The following is a 13,421-nucleotide window of genomic DNA, read 5'->3' as shown; positions in this document are numbered from 1 at the left end:
AAAAAGACTATAAAGAGCCATCTACAGGCAAAAGGCGGCATAATATTACATCAGCAGCATTTAAGGTGGAATGAAAAACGCAAATAAGAAGCTGGCAAATAAGAAGCCAACTTCAGCCTTGTAAATGTTTACACATCACATCATATGCAATCTTGACATTAAACAATCTTGGTTCCCTGAAGAGGAAAGCTGTCTTACACTGATCCCATTCCTTATTAGGAGACCAAGGTTGTGAAGACAATCTATCATTTCTGTTCCTCCAAGGCATCAGGAAAATTATTACGCTAAAGTTGGAAAACACACTCCGACTGGCCCGCATGTTTGATTTCCGCAATCCATTTAGGCTACAATAGCCAACTTGGCACTTCTCCAGCAAAGATAATGAAACTCAGTTTAGTGAACTACTGGTGAATTCAGCACACCTTTCTCCAGCACCCATCAGGATGACCGAGTGGTCTAAGGCACTAGATTTAAGGACTTGTGTCTTTCCAGCTTGCTTGGGTGTTCTGGTCTTTGAATGGAGGTGTGGATTCAAATCCCACTATTGACAGCTGTGTTTTTTTCCTTCTTGTGATCGCTGACAATGACAATAGGAGAAAAAACAGAGAAACCGCTTAGCAAGAATATGATGGTCATATTTCCCACAATGGGAAAATTGTGGAGAGTTTCTTTATGTGGAGAATTTATTTTATTTGAATACAAGTAAATCTTCTCATTATGTATGTCATTTCTTATCATTCTTACAAGCAAGTTTATTTTTTAGGGAATCCCTAGTGTAAAATGTACTGTAAGCAGGAATTATTCTTAATTTAAAAGATATTGGACTGTGGATAAAAATTGTAGACTGATGTAACAAAATATTTATACAAGTGTAGGAACTGGCACTGAAACAGACCCGTAGGTGCACAAGAGTCTCATTTTGTCATTTCAGTAGATCGGCACACCAGTAACTCTGATTGTTATGGACTCTGAATAAATATGGCAAATTTGCTATTCAATCTGGAAACTCAGTTTCACGCTTTCATGGAGGTTTTGCTCAAATTGATTGCTTACGAAGTCTCAGAATGTTTCTGAAACAGGATGTGTGACTCTGAGGACGAGGAGGAGAAGACAAACTCCACAGCATCTCACAGTTTCTGGAAAGATGGGTCATGTGGAAAATTAGATCCTGAAGTGGAGACTGCATCTGTGGGAGGAGCTGGGAGCAGGAGAAGATCAGGGACAGACACATCATGTTGGACACGCTTCCCTGTGAAGTCACTGCAGAAATAAAAGAAATGGACACGAAACTGAAGCTGTCAAGTCAGTAGGGTGACTTATATGAAGTCAATGCCTGAGTGTTTAAAAACAGTGTCTTTAACTTCTTGGTGAGAATATAATGAAGAGATGCAGAATGAACTGGGAAAGACGTGTGTGATATAGCAACGGAATTATCAAAGTGATTATTGTTAAAAACACAATTTATTTACGCATTAAATATTTGTTTATAGTACATAGTTTAGAATGAGTTGTGCTTAAAACTTTGCCAGGCAGCAGGGTGGAGCAGTGGTTAGCATTGCTCAAAACACTGGGGTGCTGGATGTGTAGCTTTTTATCATCCTAGGAAGAGAATATTCCAGGATCAGTTCTTACCATTACTCAGTTTCTGAAAATTAGTAAATAGCATAGCAGAATAAGAGGATAAACCTTTGTATTCTCCCGTGTCAAGTTCTGATTCTGAGAATTGGGGCTGCTATCAATGAGAAGGAGAGAAGGATTCTTGGCATCTCTACCTTATTTATTCATTCCCAGGACCCTGGCTACATCACAACAGTAACTGTAATACTGATTGATAATACTTATTATGTTTAATTATGATTGAGAACAAGAAGACATGTTGGAAGTGGAGGGGTCGGTATCTCTCTAGTTGCGGGAACTGAACTGTCTGCAATAGAAACATAGGGGATTGATTATATTACTAATTATATATAATATACATCCAAAAGACTACAGAAACTAAAATTATCCTGCAGCTAGGATCACACCTTCCCCTTTCTCGTAACGACAGGCTACTGTTCTTCTACATTCTCTATTCATTGTAGGTTTCATTTTACACTATTCACCTATCCTGACTTCACACATCCTGATTGGCCTCTTTCTGGCCCCTGCTCCCGCCCCTCACTCCTCCTCTCTCCCTGCTTTTGTTTTCACGCTACATTACCTTTGCTTACTACCCTGTCTTTCTCACACCTGAAGTGTGAAATGTTGTGTTTTCTTTTCTTTTCAGCATGGAATAAACCTATTATTTGTTCCTTCGCAGCCTACACATGCTGTGACAGCTACCCACCTGAACTAATTATATTATTGTTGATTATATAGATTATATTGTTGCCAGTGGCCTGGGGCCCCTCACATACCCCGTTATTGTCTTTTATGGGGGTGCAATGGCCAACATACATTATTAATAATAAACAAGAATACTGAACATATTTCCTCCAATGATTATAGCAACTGTATAAACTATTGCAACTATATAGTCACTTTATAAATAAAATAATCACTAATGTAAGCATTCCATACATTAAATTTGTACTTGTGCCTTTTTGTAAGATAACCCAGCAGATAATTATATTATTTATAATAGCATTATCATAGCATAAATGTAATTATTAACACAATTATTGATGTTCTTCCTATTCTCTGTTGATAAGTTTTGCTCCATATTGGTGGATATTCAGTGTTTTATGAGCCCAGTACTTGTATTTCTCTTGCAAGGTTTTAAACTCTACTCAAACCCTAACTTCAAGGTCTTTCTCTGCATTTGATTAAAATTGTGTACAATATTGTACAAATGCAGTAATTTGACTTTGCTGATGTGTAGATTGTTAAAAAAAAACTGTATTATCCAGTTGAAGATTAGAAATATAATTTGTGTGGGGGATTCACTATGGTTTTATATTTATTTTTATTTTAGCATGGGATTCCAAAAAATGAAAGCAATGTATTAACATTGATCCAACAGTTGAAACGTTTTTGTGTTCATTTATTAAATTATTCTTACCTTCATCTTAACATATGACATTTACTGTACATAAAAGATCAGATGTTAACATTTTTCAAATTGTATCATCTTGTATATTAATATGCAGGTACTTTTTATTTGTGGTGGGGGTAATGCGCTTTTGAACCTGACTGAAAGGCCTTGTCCTCTTGTCTTGTGATTTCAGGCTCAGAGGCCAGTGCTCTCTTTGAAGCTGGGGAAAGGGCTCCTCTTGAACAGCAGCACAGTGAGGAGGAGTGGGGCTCCAGTCTGATGCAGGAGACAGAGCTCACTGCTGCAGAAGGGAAAGAGAAATTCAGTGAGCAGCACACAGAGAGCAGACAGAGTGTGGAGGATCTGGACTTTGTGCCCATGATGAAGACAGTGCCTGAGAGTGAGACACCTGGGTTGTTAGTTTATAATGATTTCACAGAGAATGTTAATTTGGACACTAACAATATTACACAAGGTTGTAACGGAATGGGCTGTTTCTCTGTACTAGAGCACAAAGAAGAACTGGATGTTTTCAATCTTACAGAGCAGCACATGGAGCCCCAGTTGATTGACCCTGCAGAGCAGCAGACTGATGCACCTGTTGAAGAGATCAGTACTATGTTACAGGACCCAGAGCCAAATAAATTGAAAAGTCATTGGCACACTCATAAAGGGGAGAGAGCATTCAGTTGCAGTCAGTGTGAGAGGAGTTTTAGTTGCTGAAACCATTTAAAAACTCACCTGCTTATTCACACAGGAGAAAAGCCTTTCAGCTGCAGCCTGTGTGAGAAGAGAGTTAGTCAGGTAGGCTATTTAAAATCAATATTTTTTTTTAATTTATTCACACAAGAGAGAAACAAATTAAATGTAGTCAGTGTGTTAAGAGGTTAAGTTTGACAAGGAAGCTAAAAACCCACCAGGTTGTTCACATAGGAGAGAAACCATTCACCTGTAGCCAGTGTGGGAAGAAATTTAGTCTGGCAGGCAATTTAAAAGCCGACCAACTAATTCATACAGGGGAGAAACCTTTCAGCCTAAGTCTATGTGGGAAACATTTGAGTCAGTTAAACAACTTAAAAACTCACCATCATTCGCACAGGTGAGAAACCCGTCAGCTGCAGTCAGTGTGGGAAGAGTTTTAATGTCAAGCCTCTTGAAAAGACACCAGCTTTATCACATAGGAGATAAACATAGGATAAGACAATACACAGAAAGCTAGAACTGTACAATGATGAATGCATTTAAAAAAAATCAAATTACTGTCTTTTCTCTAATCTATTGCAGCATGGCTAGACCATGACGTAAATGAGTCTGAGGTCTTTAATCTCAGCAGAACTCACAGGTGCCTGCAACTGTATTGTGTTTTAGATATACAATACCCTAACCTTAAATGTGCATCATCATGATTTTTAAGTTACACAAAATATTTCTCATGCAATTGATCTCCAATATTCTCTAAATACAACCATTACATTTGTTTTCACAACAGTAATTTTTTTAATATAAATTGACATGTTCTGATCAAAAATACAGTTGCATTACAAAGATATGTTTTTTTCCCCCAAATTTATATTGCAAGCAGTTACTTATGGACATCGAAAATTGTTTAGTTTCTTGTCTAAAAAAAATTAACCATAGACTCACTCCTCAATACTAAGTACTTTTACAACAAAAATGTGGATTTCACCCATTTGCAGTAAACTAATTTGAAACTCTGCGTATGATGTATTTATACGCAGCAAATCAGCTAGTGTTAAATCAACTCAAAATTTTAACAGCTCCACATTCACCAGAGTTAAATTAGCACTTTCTAAATACTTTGAGCCTAAACTGACAGTGTTAAACTCTGAGTGTCATTTTCAGAATTATCTGTGTTATTTGTACACTTCTGCAGTGTGCACTAAGTGCAGTGTAAAGTGCTCACACTATCCAGAGTTTTTTTAACAACACTGTGGTGTCAATTAATTGACACTATTAGTGTTAAGTAACACTGAATAGGAGAGTGAATACAAATTCTTAAATTTCATTTTCTGTCCCCTTGATTTGTGTGCAGTATATTTAAAACCACTGAAGTAAAATGCTGTTTAGTTGTATGTTTTCTATGTGTGAAAGTTAACCTATAAAACAGGCAAACACAGGTAAAGTCCACTTTAAACTGTTTTTATATGTGAAAAAAATGGTTTAAACATTTGTTTTTGGTGACATTTATGCAAGTGGAACAAAAGTTTTAAAAAAAGACTTATGAATAGCTACAACACGTAAATCTTAATTCCATGGTCAAAGGTAAGGAGAAGAAGCACGTTTAGGATGTGCAGTCTCCTCAGGTGTGAGGGAGAGAGGAGCAATGAAATAAGGCAAAGAAGAACATAGGATGGAGAAGGTAGAATAGGTAAACAGCAGGTGAGAATGAGCGGGAAGATATGTTCCAAATTTTCACAAGATTGTCCCCATTTCTCTCAACAACAGACTCATCTCCTTCTAATTCCTCTGCATTATTTACATATTTTGGCTTTTCATATCCCCCACCACCTCAATGTGGACACTCATTCTCACCTGCTCCATGCCCATTCAAACCTAACTGTCTTTTGTTCTTCTTTGCCTCATTACTTTGCTTTCTCACTCTCCCTCCCAGCAGAAGAGGCTGCAAAGCCGAAACACGTTTGTTCTCTCTACCTTTTACCACAGAACGCACCTTTACATGCTCCATTGCAGCCAATGCAGGACTGCAGATCCCTAATCGAACATCTAGCTCTGCCTTCTGCAAAAGGCCCTCATCCAATCAGCATTCCCATATACAATAACGCAATTACATTTTTCAATAAGGACATATATGTATAAATCATATTATAACAAATATAAGAATAACATAAATGTTTTCATCACTACCATATGTACCCTGAAGATCAAAAGGCTTTCACAACTTCAAATCCTCAAATTTCAGAACATCTCTTTCCTCACTTTCAGTCACTTGGAAAGCATGGTAATGTTCATCAAGGTGATTTGTGAAGAGCTTGTCCACCAAAAAATAGATGGTGTTATCAATCATCAGTATTTTATTAATTTTGCAGAAAACTGGAATTTCTTGTTCAATCTTACTGCAAATTACAAGTCCTGGTCTGTACTATATACCATCGATTTTAAGTAATTTGTAATGCACACATTCTTTTATAAGGTCAGTTGAAGAGTTTGTGCCAAACCAATACCACTAGTAATGTAATTAAAAGAGAATGTCATTGGTCCTCAGTATGTCTTACTGATAATTTTTCCCAATGATACCCAACATCCATTTAATGTTTCTTAGCAATTGATTTTGTAAGGTTCTTGAAGTTTTTAAGTGTGGTTTTAGACACTTTATGTTTGCCCTCAAACCCCATAGTCCATACATGTGTTGTAACAGAAAGAATAAGGTTCTTGATCCCGAGATGAAGTAAAACAGATGAGTTTATTGCATGCAAGGAACAATAAAGCCGAAGTCTTGTTTCCCGCAAGAAACAACAAAACCGAAGTATTGTTCCCCATACTGGTAAAAACTTTTGGGTTATATAGTGTCTTCTTCTCCGTTTCTGACGTCACTCGGTCTGATGGTAAAGAGGGGGGTTCATGGTATTTGGCCAGTTTACGAGGTCCTGGCCAAATGGTCAGTTTAAGATTACACCCAGGGGGGTTCCTAGCTTGCATCTGCAATCCTTATCAGTTAACCCCCTTTCCTGCCATAACCCCAGCTTGTGACTTAGAAGTCTAAACCTCATACAGAAAGGATTAAATTCAAACCCCCGTCTTCACATCTTTCTTCACATGTAACAAAGGACTTATTATACAGCTTGGATAATGTACCATGTAGTGATGCTTTGGGATTAGGCTTCTCTCTGGATACAACAGTTTAAAAAGTTTATGATGGTCAATAATCAAATACTTCAAATGTACAGTCATACCTTCAGTATGAATAAGGGAGAAAACTATAATCATTATTTCAAACAGCAAATTCCAATTTTGATTTCCTTGATGGACAAACTCACCAAATAATAGAGGAATGTTTTTGACAAGGCACCAAGTTTGTATAGCATTCAGCCCAATATAACGACCTGTGCCTTCAAAGTTAACATTTGTAGGATGTTTGTTTTATGCTCTAAAAACCCGTAATCAAAGGAGTAAATTCTTAATAACACATCTGATTTGAAAGTTTTCTGTTAGATATTCAAAAAGTAATTTCACCTCATACTGAGCCACACCCACGAGAAGCTAATGCATGATGTCATGGTGAGTAATTATCACACACATGAAAATATTGTAGAGTTGAAGACTGATTTTTTTTCACATCATAAACTGAATTGGGCTGTGGGTCAACTTGAAGAGACTGCCAATGCATTTCAAAAATGTATTTTCCCCACAAGATTATTTTGGGGTCATCCTATGTATAGTCTGGGCATCTCTCTTATCAAACAAAGGTGACAAAAATAATTTCCAGCAAAAGATTCTGTAAAATCAATAATAATGTGCATTCCTAAATTATCACCAGTAATACGAAAGATGGTACCATATATTCTGTCAGTGGAAAAGGGAAGATCTATTTCATGACCTTCTAAAGTTCTGGTATAATTTAGCAATGGTACCGGTATAACATCAAAAACATACTTCTTAAGGTCCTGAATATAAAAAAAGCGATATCAAAAGAATATTCATAACAGCTCAGTTGAATTTTGGTGGCACATTTCCAAGAACAAAGTAAAGGCACCCAATCTTCTGATCCCCACGTTTAGAGCCAAGTGGATTAGTGGTTTCAAAATCATCCTAGTTGAATTTGTAATGTGTGGCTCAGTTTTGAGAACAGTGGACGAGACTTAAAGTAACTTCCATCACAAAAATCTTGGTGTATGACATTCTCTAAGCAACTCATAAATCTAAGAATTCCAGCACATGAATTTAAATGTTTCCAAAATGGGGACATATAGAAACATGTCTCTCATGGGCACTTGATCTTGATCTATGATTTTGGCGGCAATCATATCTTACCCCAAGCAATATTTATTTTGGTTAATCAATTCCCCATTTTTTTCTGTATTGAAGTGGGTAAATGGCTTCTCGAAATTTGCCAAACTTTTCTGTACTGCAGATTGACTGTTATCATCTGTAGGGAAAGCTCAGAGTATCAAGTAATAGGTTTATTCCATACTGAAAAAAAGAAGAAAGAAAACACAACGTTTCGGCCGTGGAGCCTTCTTCAGGTGTGGAAAGAAAACACAATGTTTCAGCCCTGGAGCCTTCTTCGCTCCACGGCCGAAACGTTTTGTTCTCTTTTTTACTTTTTTTCAGCATGGAATAATTTGTTCCTTTGCAGCCTACGCATGCTGACGCAGCTACCCACCTGAACTACTAAAGCTCAGAGTCATGCTATGATTTAGAATGCAGCTCACATTAAAAATAAAATCAGCATCACTCTATAAGAGTTAACAATACCTCTTTTGCTGCAGTGTCATCTACATCAAAGCCTGTGTTGGCCCTTCTGGGGGAAGGCTCGGAAAATCTTAAGTCGGTATCACTGGATGAACGGGACAATGTATCCATGCAGGAACTGGGAGTCGAATGGCCAAGGGATTCAAGTTCTTTAAAAATAAATAAGGCAAAAGAAGAAAATGAGAAAACTATTGTTTTAATTAAAACAATATTCATTAGGTTAAGCTAAATGTGACTCACCCTCATTACTATCTTTGATAGTTAAACAAAGGTTTGGGTTTGATTGAATTAGTTCTTGAAGTGTGTCATCTTCAGCCTCCGTTAGTGTGTCATCATAGATGTGTAACTCCGCATCAGGCATCAGTTCAAATTTCCTGTACACTGAATATACGTTATTATTAAAAAAAAAACAAATACCACTTTCAAAACAGAATACACATAAACGCATCAATCATGTTATCATTAAACAACAAATATTTTTTATCAGTTAATACTTGCCTTCACTGAGGAAATCATCATGGGAAAACCCTGGTGCCAGTCTTATATACTTATTTAATTTCTTTAAATTTAATCTTCAGCTGCGTTTTCTAAGCAGACAAAAAATCATGGAATTATGCAATTGAAAACGCATCAGTTATGGTAGTAGAGCCTACATCACGTGCTGGCCATACAGCAAGCGGTGAGGTTGATAAAGGTCTTAAATGCAGAGCAATGTTACCTTAATATCTTCGAAAGCTAAATGTCATTTTTAGAACGGTACTTAATGGACATTTTACTTTGGCTGCCTTTAGGATCGAGTAATCGTGTAACTAGCTTGGATGACTTGCTCTACAGGAGATAACGGGTTTTAGTACTCAACGCAGCATCGTTATGTAATAGTTCAGGTGGGTAGCTGCGTCAGCATGCGTAGGCTGCAAAGGAACAAGTAATAGGTTTATTCCATGCTGAAAAAAAGAAGAAAGAGAACACAACGTTTCGGCCGTGGAGCCTTCTTCAGGTGTGAGAGAGACAGGGCAGTAGGCAAAGGTAAAGTAGCAGGAGAACAAAGGTTGGGAGGGAGGAGGAGTGAGAGGCGGGAGCAGGGGATAGAAAGAGAGGCCAATCAAGAGGTGTGAAGTCAGAATGGGTGCAGAGAGGTGTGAAATGAAACTTCCAATGAATGGAGAAAATTTAAAAGAACAGTAGTCTGTCGTTAAGGGAAGGGAGAAGGTGTGATCCTAGCTGCAGAATAATTTTAGTTTCGGTGGTCTTTCTGATGTATGAGTTTGGAAAACCGTCTTTGAGAACACAGACAGAGAGATTAGAGTGGTCGTGGCCGTCAGAGGTGAAATGAGAAACAATGGGCTTGGAGAGATCTTTAATCTTTACAGCCCTGACGTGTTCTCTGAAACGGTCTCCGAGTCTCCTTCCTGTTTCTCCAATGTAGATGGCTGGGCATTTACTGCAAGAGATACAGTAAATAAGGTTGCTGGAGGTACAAGATGCTGTCTGGGTGATCCGGAATTGTCCTGAGGGGCCTTGAATGAGTGTGGTGGTGGCTGTGTATTTGCAGGTGATACAGCGAGCTCTGTTGCAAGGGAAAGTGCCTGGTGTGGATGGTTGTTGAGGGCGGTCAAGGGAGCTGTGAACAAGGAGGTTACGCAGATTAGGTGGTCGGCGATATGAGATGATAGGGCGATCAGAAAAGAGGGCCCCAATGGAGGGATCATCCTGTAGGATGGAAAAGTTGTGGTTAATGGTCCTGGGGATAGGAAGTGTGTTAGGGTGGTAAGGAAGCACCAGAGGAATGCGGTTGTTACGGCGGGAGTTCCTGATCGGGTTGATGGTCCGGGGGGTGTTTTTGGCTCGGGCAAGGGCCCTGTCAATCACACTGCTGGGGTATCCTCTGTTGATGAAAAATGAGTACATTTCGAGGGCTTGGTTCTCGAAGTCGATGTCGTCGCTGCATAATCGTCGTAACCTAAGGAACTGTGAAAAAGGAAGAGAGTTTTTAGTGTGGTTGGGGTGAAATGAGCTGTACAGGAGGTAGCTGTGTGAATCCGTGGGTTTGTAATAAACTGAAGTGGACAGTCGGGGGTAGTTGATAGACAAGTGGATGTCTAGAAACGGAAGAGTAGTGGAAGATATGTTAATCGTATATTTGAGGGACGGGTGGAAGTTGGTGAAATGGTGCAGGAAGAACTCAAGCTGATCGTTGGAGCATGTGGCGGCACCGACGCAGTCATCAATATATCGTTTGTAGAGGTCAGGGACATAGCCAGTGTAGGAAGCGAAGAAGCGTTCTTCTACCCAGCCGACAAAAATGTTGGCATAGCTGGGTCCCATTCTGGTGCCCATGGCAACTCCACTGACCTGTTGGTAAAAAAGATTATTGAAAGAGAATGCGTTCAGTGTGAGGATCAATTCTGCAAGGCGTACCAGGGTGTGGGTGGGTGGATCAAGCACTGTGCGTTTGTCCAGCATGTGCTTGAGTGCTGTAAGGCCGTCATTATGGGGAATGACGGTGTACAGAGATGTGATGTCCATGGTAAAAATGTAGCATTCGGTACCCTGAAATTGGAAATCATTAAAAAGTTGGAGCGCGTGGTTGGTGTCTTTGATGTATGAGGGAAGATCTTCAACCAGCGGTCTCATGAGGCTGTCGAGAAAGGCTGAGATGTAAGTAGTTGGACAGTTACATGCTGATACGATGGGGCGTCCAGGGGTGTCCGGTTTGTGGATTTTGGGGAGGAGGTAAAATTGAGATACCTGTGGATGTTCCATGATGAGCCGGTTTGCCTCCTGGGGGAGCTCACTACTGCTGATAAGAAGAGAAATGGTGGATACCACTTCCTTTTGGTAGTCAGTGGTAGGGTCCTGTTGGAGAGGGAGGTAGGCAGAAGTGTCAGTTAGTTGTCTAGAGGCTTCAGAGATGTATAGATCCTTACGCCACACCACAACAGCGCCTCCTTTGTCCGCTGGTTTGATGACGATATCATCCCTGTTGCGGAGAGACTGGAGCGCCTGATTTTCTCCTTGGGTGAGGTTAGACCTATGTTTACTGGGTATAGAGAGTGCCTTGGGAGCTTGATTAGTGCATTGGTTGATGAAATAATCAACTGGTGGAAAACGGCCAGAGGAGGGAGTCCAACAGCTCTGTTTGGGATTAATGTTGTTAATGACATCAATAACCGGGTTGTTATCAGCTGCCTGTGAAGAGGAATTGTCGGCAAAATGTGCTCTGAGACGGATCCTGCGGTAAAAGCTCCCAACCTTTGTTCTCCTACTACTTTACCTTTGCCTACTGCCCTGTCTCTCTCACACCTGAAGAAGGCTCCACGGCCGAAACGTTGTGTTCTCTTTCTTCTTTTTTTCAGCATGGAATAAACCTATTACTTGATCGTTATGTAATGTAAAGCTTCCACGCTCGATAATGCTCCGGCCTGCACTAACTTATAATTTGTTAAGCATTTATTGTATACTATCAGATGTTTAATTTTTCTGTTGAGACAAATACACGGAAGGACAAAGCGAAACTATCTATATAACGTTGTGAAAACGTGATGGACTGTTATCTATGCGACGACGTTCAATAGAAAAATATCTCGTTCAGTAGCAAACACTGTATTTAGCTAAGTTACATAACGTTGCAAAATAGAGTAGTAAAACAAGCTATCCACTGTACAGAAAATCTTGCAAACTAATTTCACGACTTTACTCGATCCTAAAAGCAAATAAAGTAAAAGTTATTACTGATAACAGTTTTCGAAATGGCATTTAACTTCGAAAGACATTAAGTAAAGAAAGAGCACACTGCATTTAAATTTAAGACCTTGATCAAACTTACCGTCTGTTAATGACCAACACATGATACAGATCGTGCTGGCAGCGTCAACAGGTGTTGTATTTAACGCTAACATTGTAGCTTTTTTCAACTGAAAGCCTGTACGGAAGCCCGTTAGTGACACGGAGAAAAAATGCGTTTTATGTAACCTCGTTTCAGTTTAAATTGAATTATTATTTCGTAAATAATACTGTATAATTTAGTAATATATTGAAAAATATTTGCAATTATATTACCCCATGCAAATACCATATTCATTTATTGACTATAAAGAAGATTACGAGGCTGAAGTTCTTAATCGCCAGTTTCCTATTCGCGTTTTTTCGTTCCACCTTAAATGCTGCTGCTGTGATATTATGTCGTCTTTCGCCTTTCAGTCAGTACTAATCCGGATAGAATACTGTAGTCATCTTCAGTGGAAGGGAATATCCAGATAAATAGCGACTGTGCAGATTGTATTGTTTGTATGGAATATATTTCAGAAAAGCGCAAACCAATTTAAAAAGCTCACAATAACACACATTTACACTGGGAAAGGGTGATTGCACTTTCTACTGTATTGCTATGGCCCTCTATCCTGATTACAAAATCGTCTCACAATTCTGACACCGAGGTGTGAGAGACAATGTGACAGACTGCCAAAGCCTGAAGTACAAGAAATTTTACTGTACCATTTTTTAAATATGACCCTCTGAACATGGCACTTGTTCTGTACAAGTCAATTGATAAAACCCGGCCTGTAAATGTTGCTGGAGAACGTAAAAGAAAGAAACAGCTGCAACCACAAGAATAACAACAAAAAGGTCATTTTGTTATTTAATGTCCTTTTGAGACATGCACTGTCAATGCACACAGGTACATGCTTGACTTCGTTAGAACGTGGACAAATATGTTTTGTTGAAAGTGTGGAAAGTTTTAATAACTTATTCCTTTCTTACACGGAATAAAAGAACAGAGTCTTTATAAGACAAAAACAACCCAGTGGGCAGTGATTCGTCCAATATACATATATATAATAGCGAAAAAACAGCTATATACATTGCCGCAATGTATAATTAACATTGAATTGCAACGGTAATTTCGACAATATTAATAACTGCATTAACAGATGCAGCCATTCAAAACAAGCGGGGT

This window comes from Atractosteus spatula, chromosome 10 (assembly GCF_055471065.1).
Source record: "Atractosteus spatula isolate fAtrSpa1 chromosome 10, fAtrSpa1.hap1, whole genome shotgun sequence".
NCBI lineage: Eukaryota > Metazoa > Chordata > Actinopteri > Semionotiformes > Lepisosteidae > Atractosteus > Atractosteus spatula.
Note: the sequence above shows the minus strand (reverse complement) of the source record.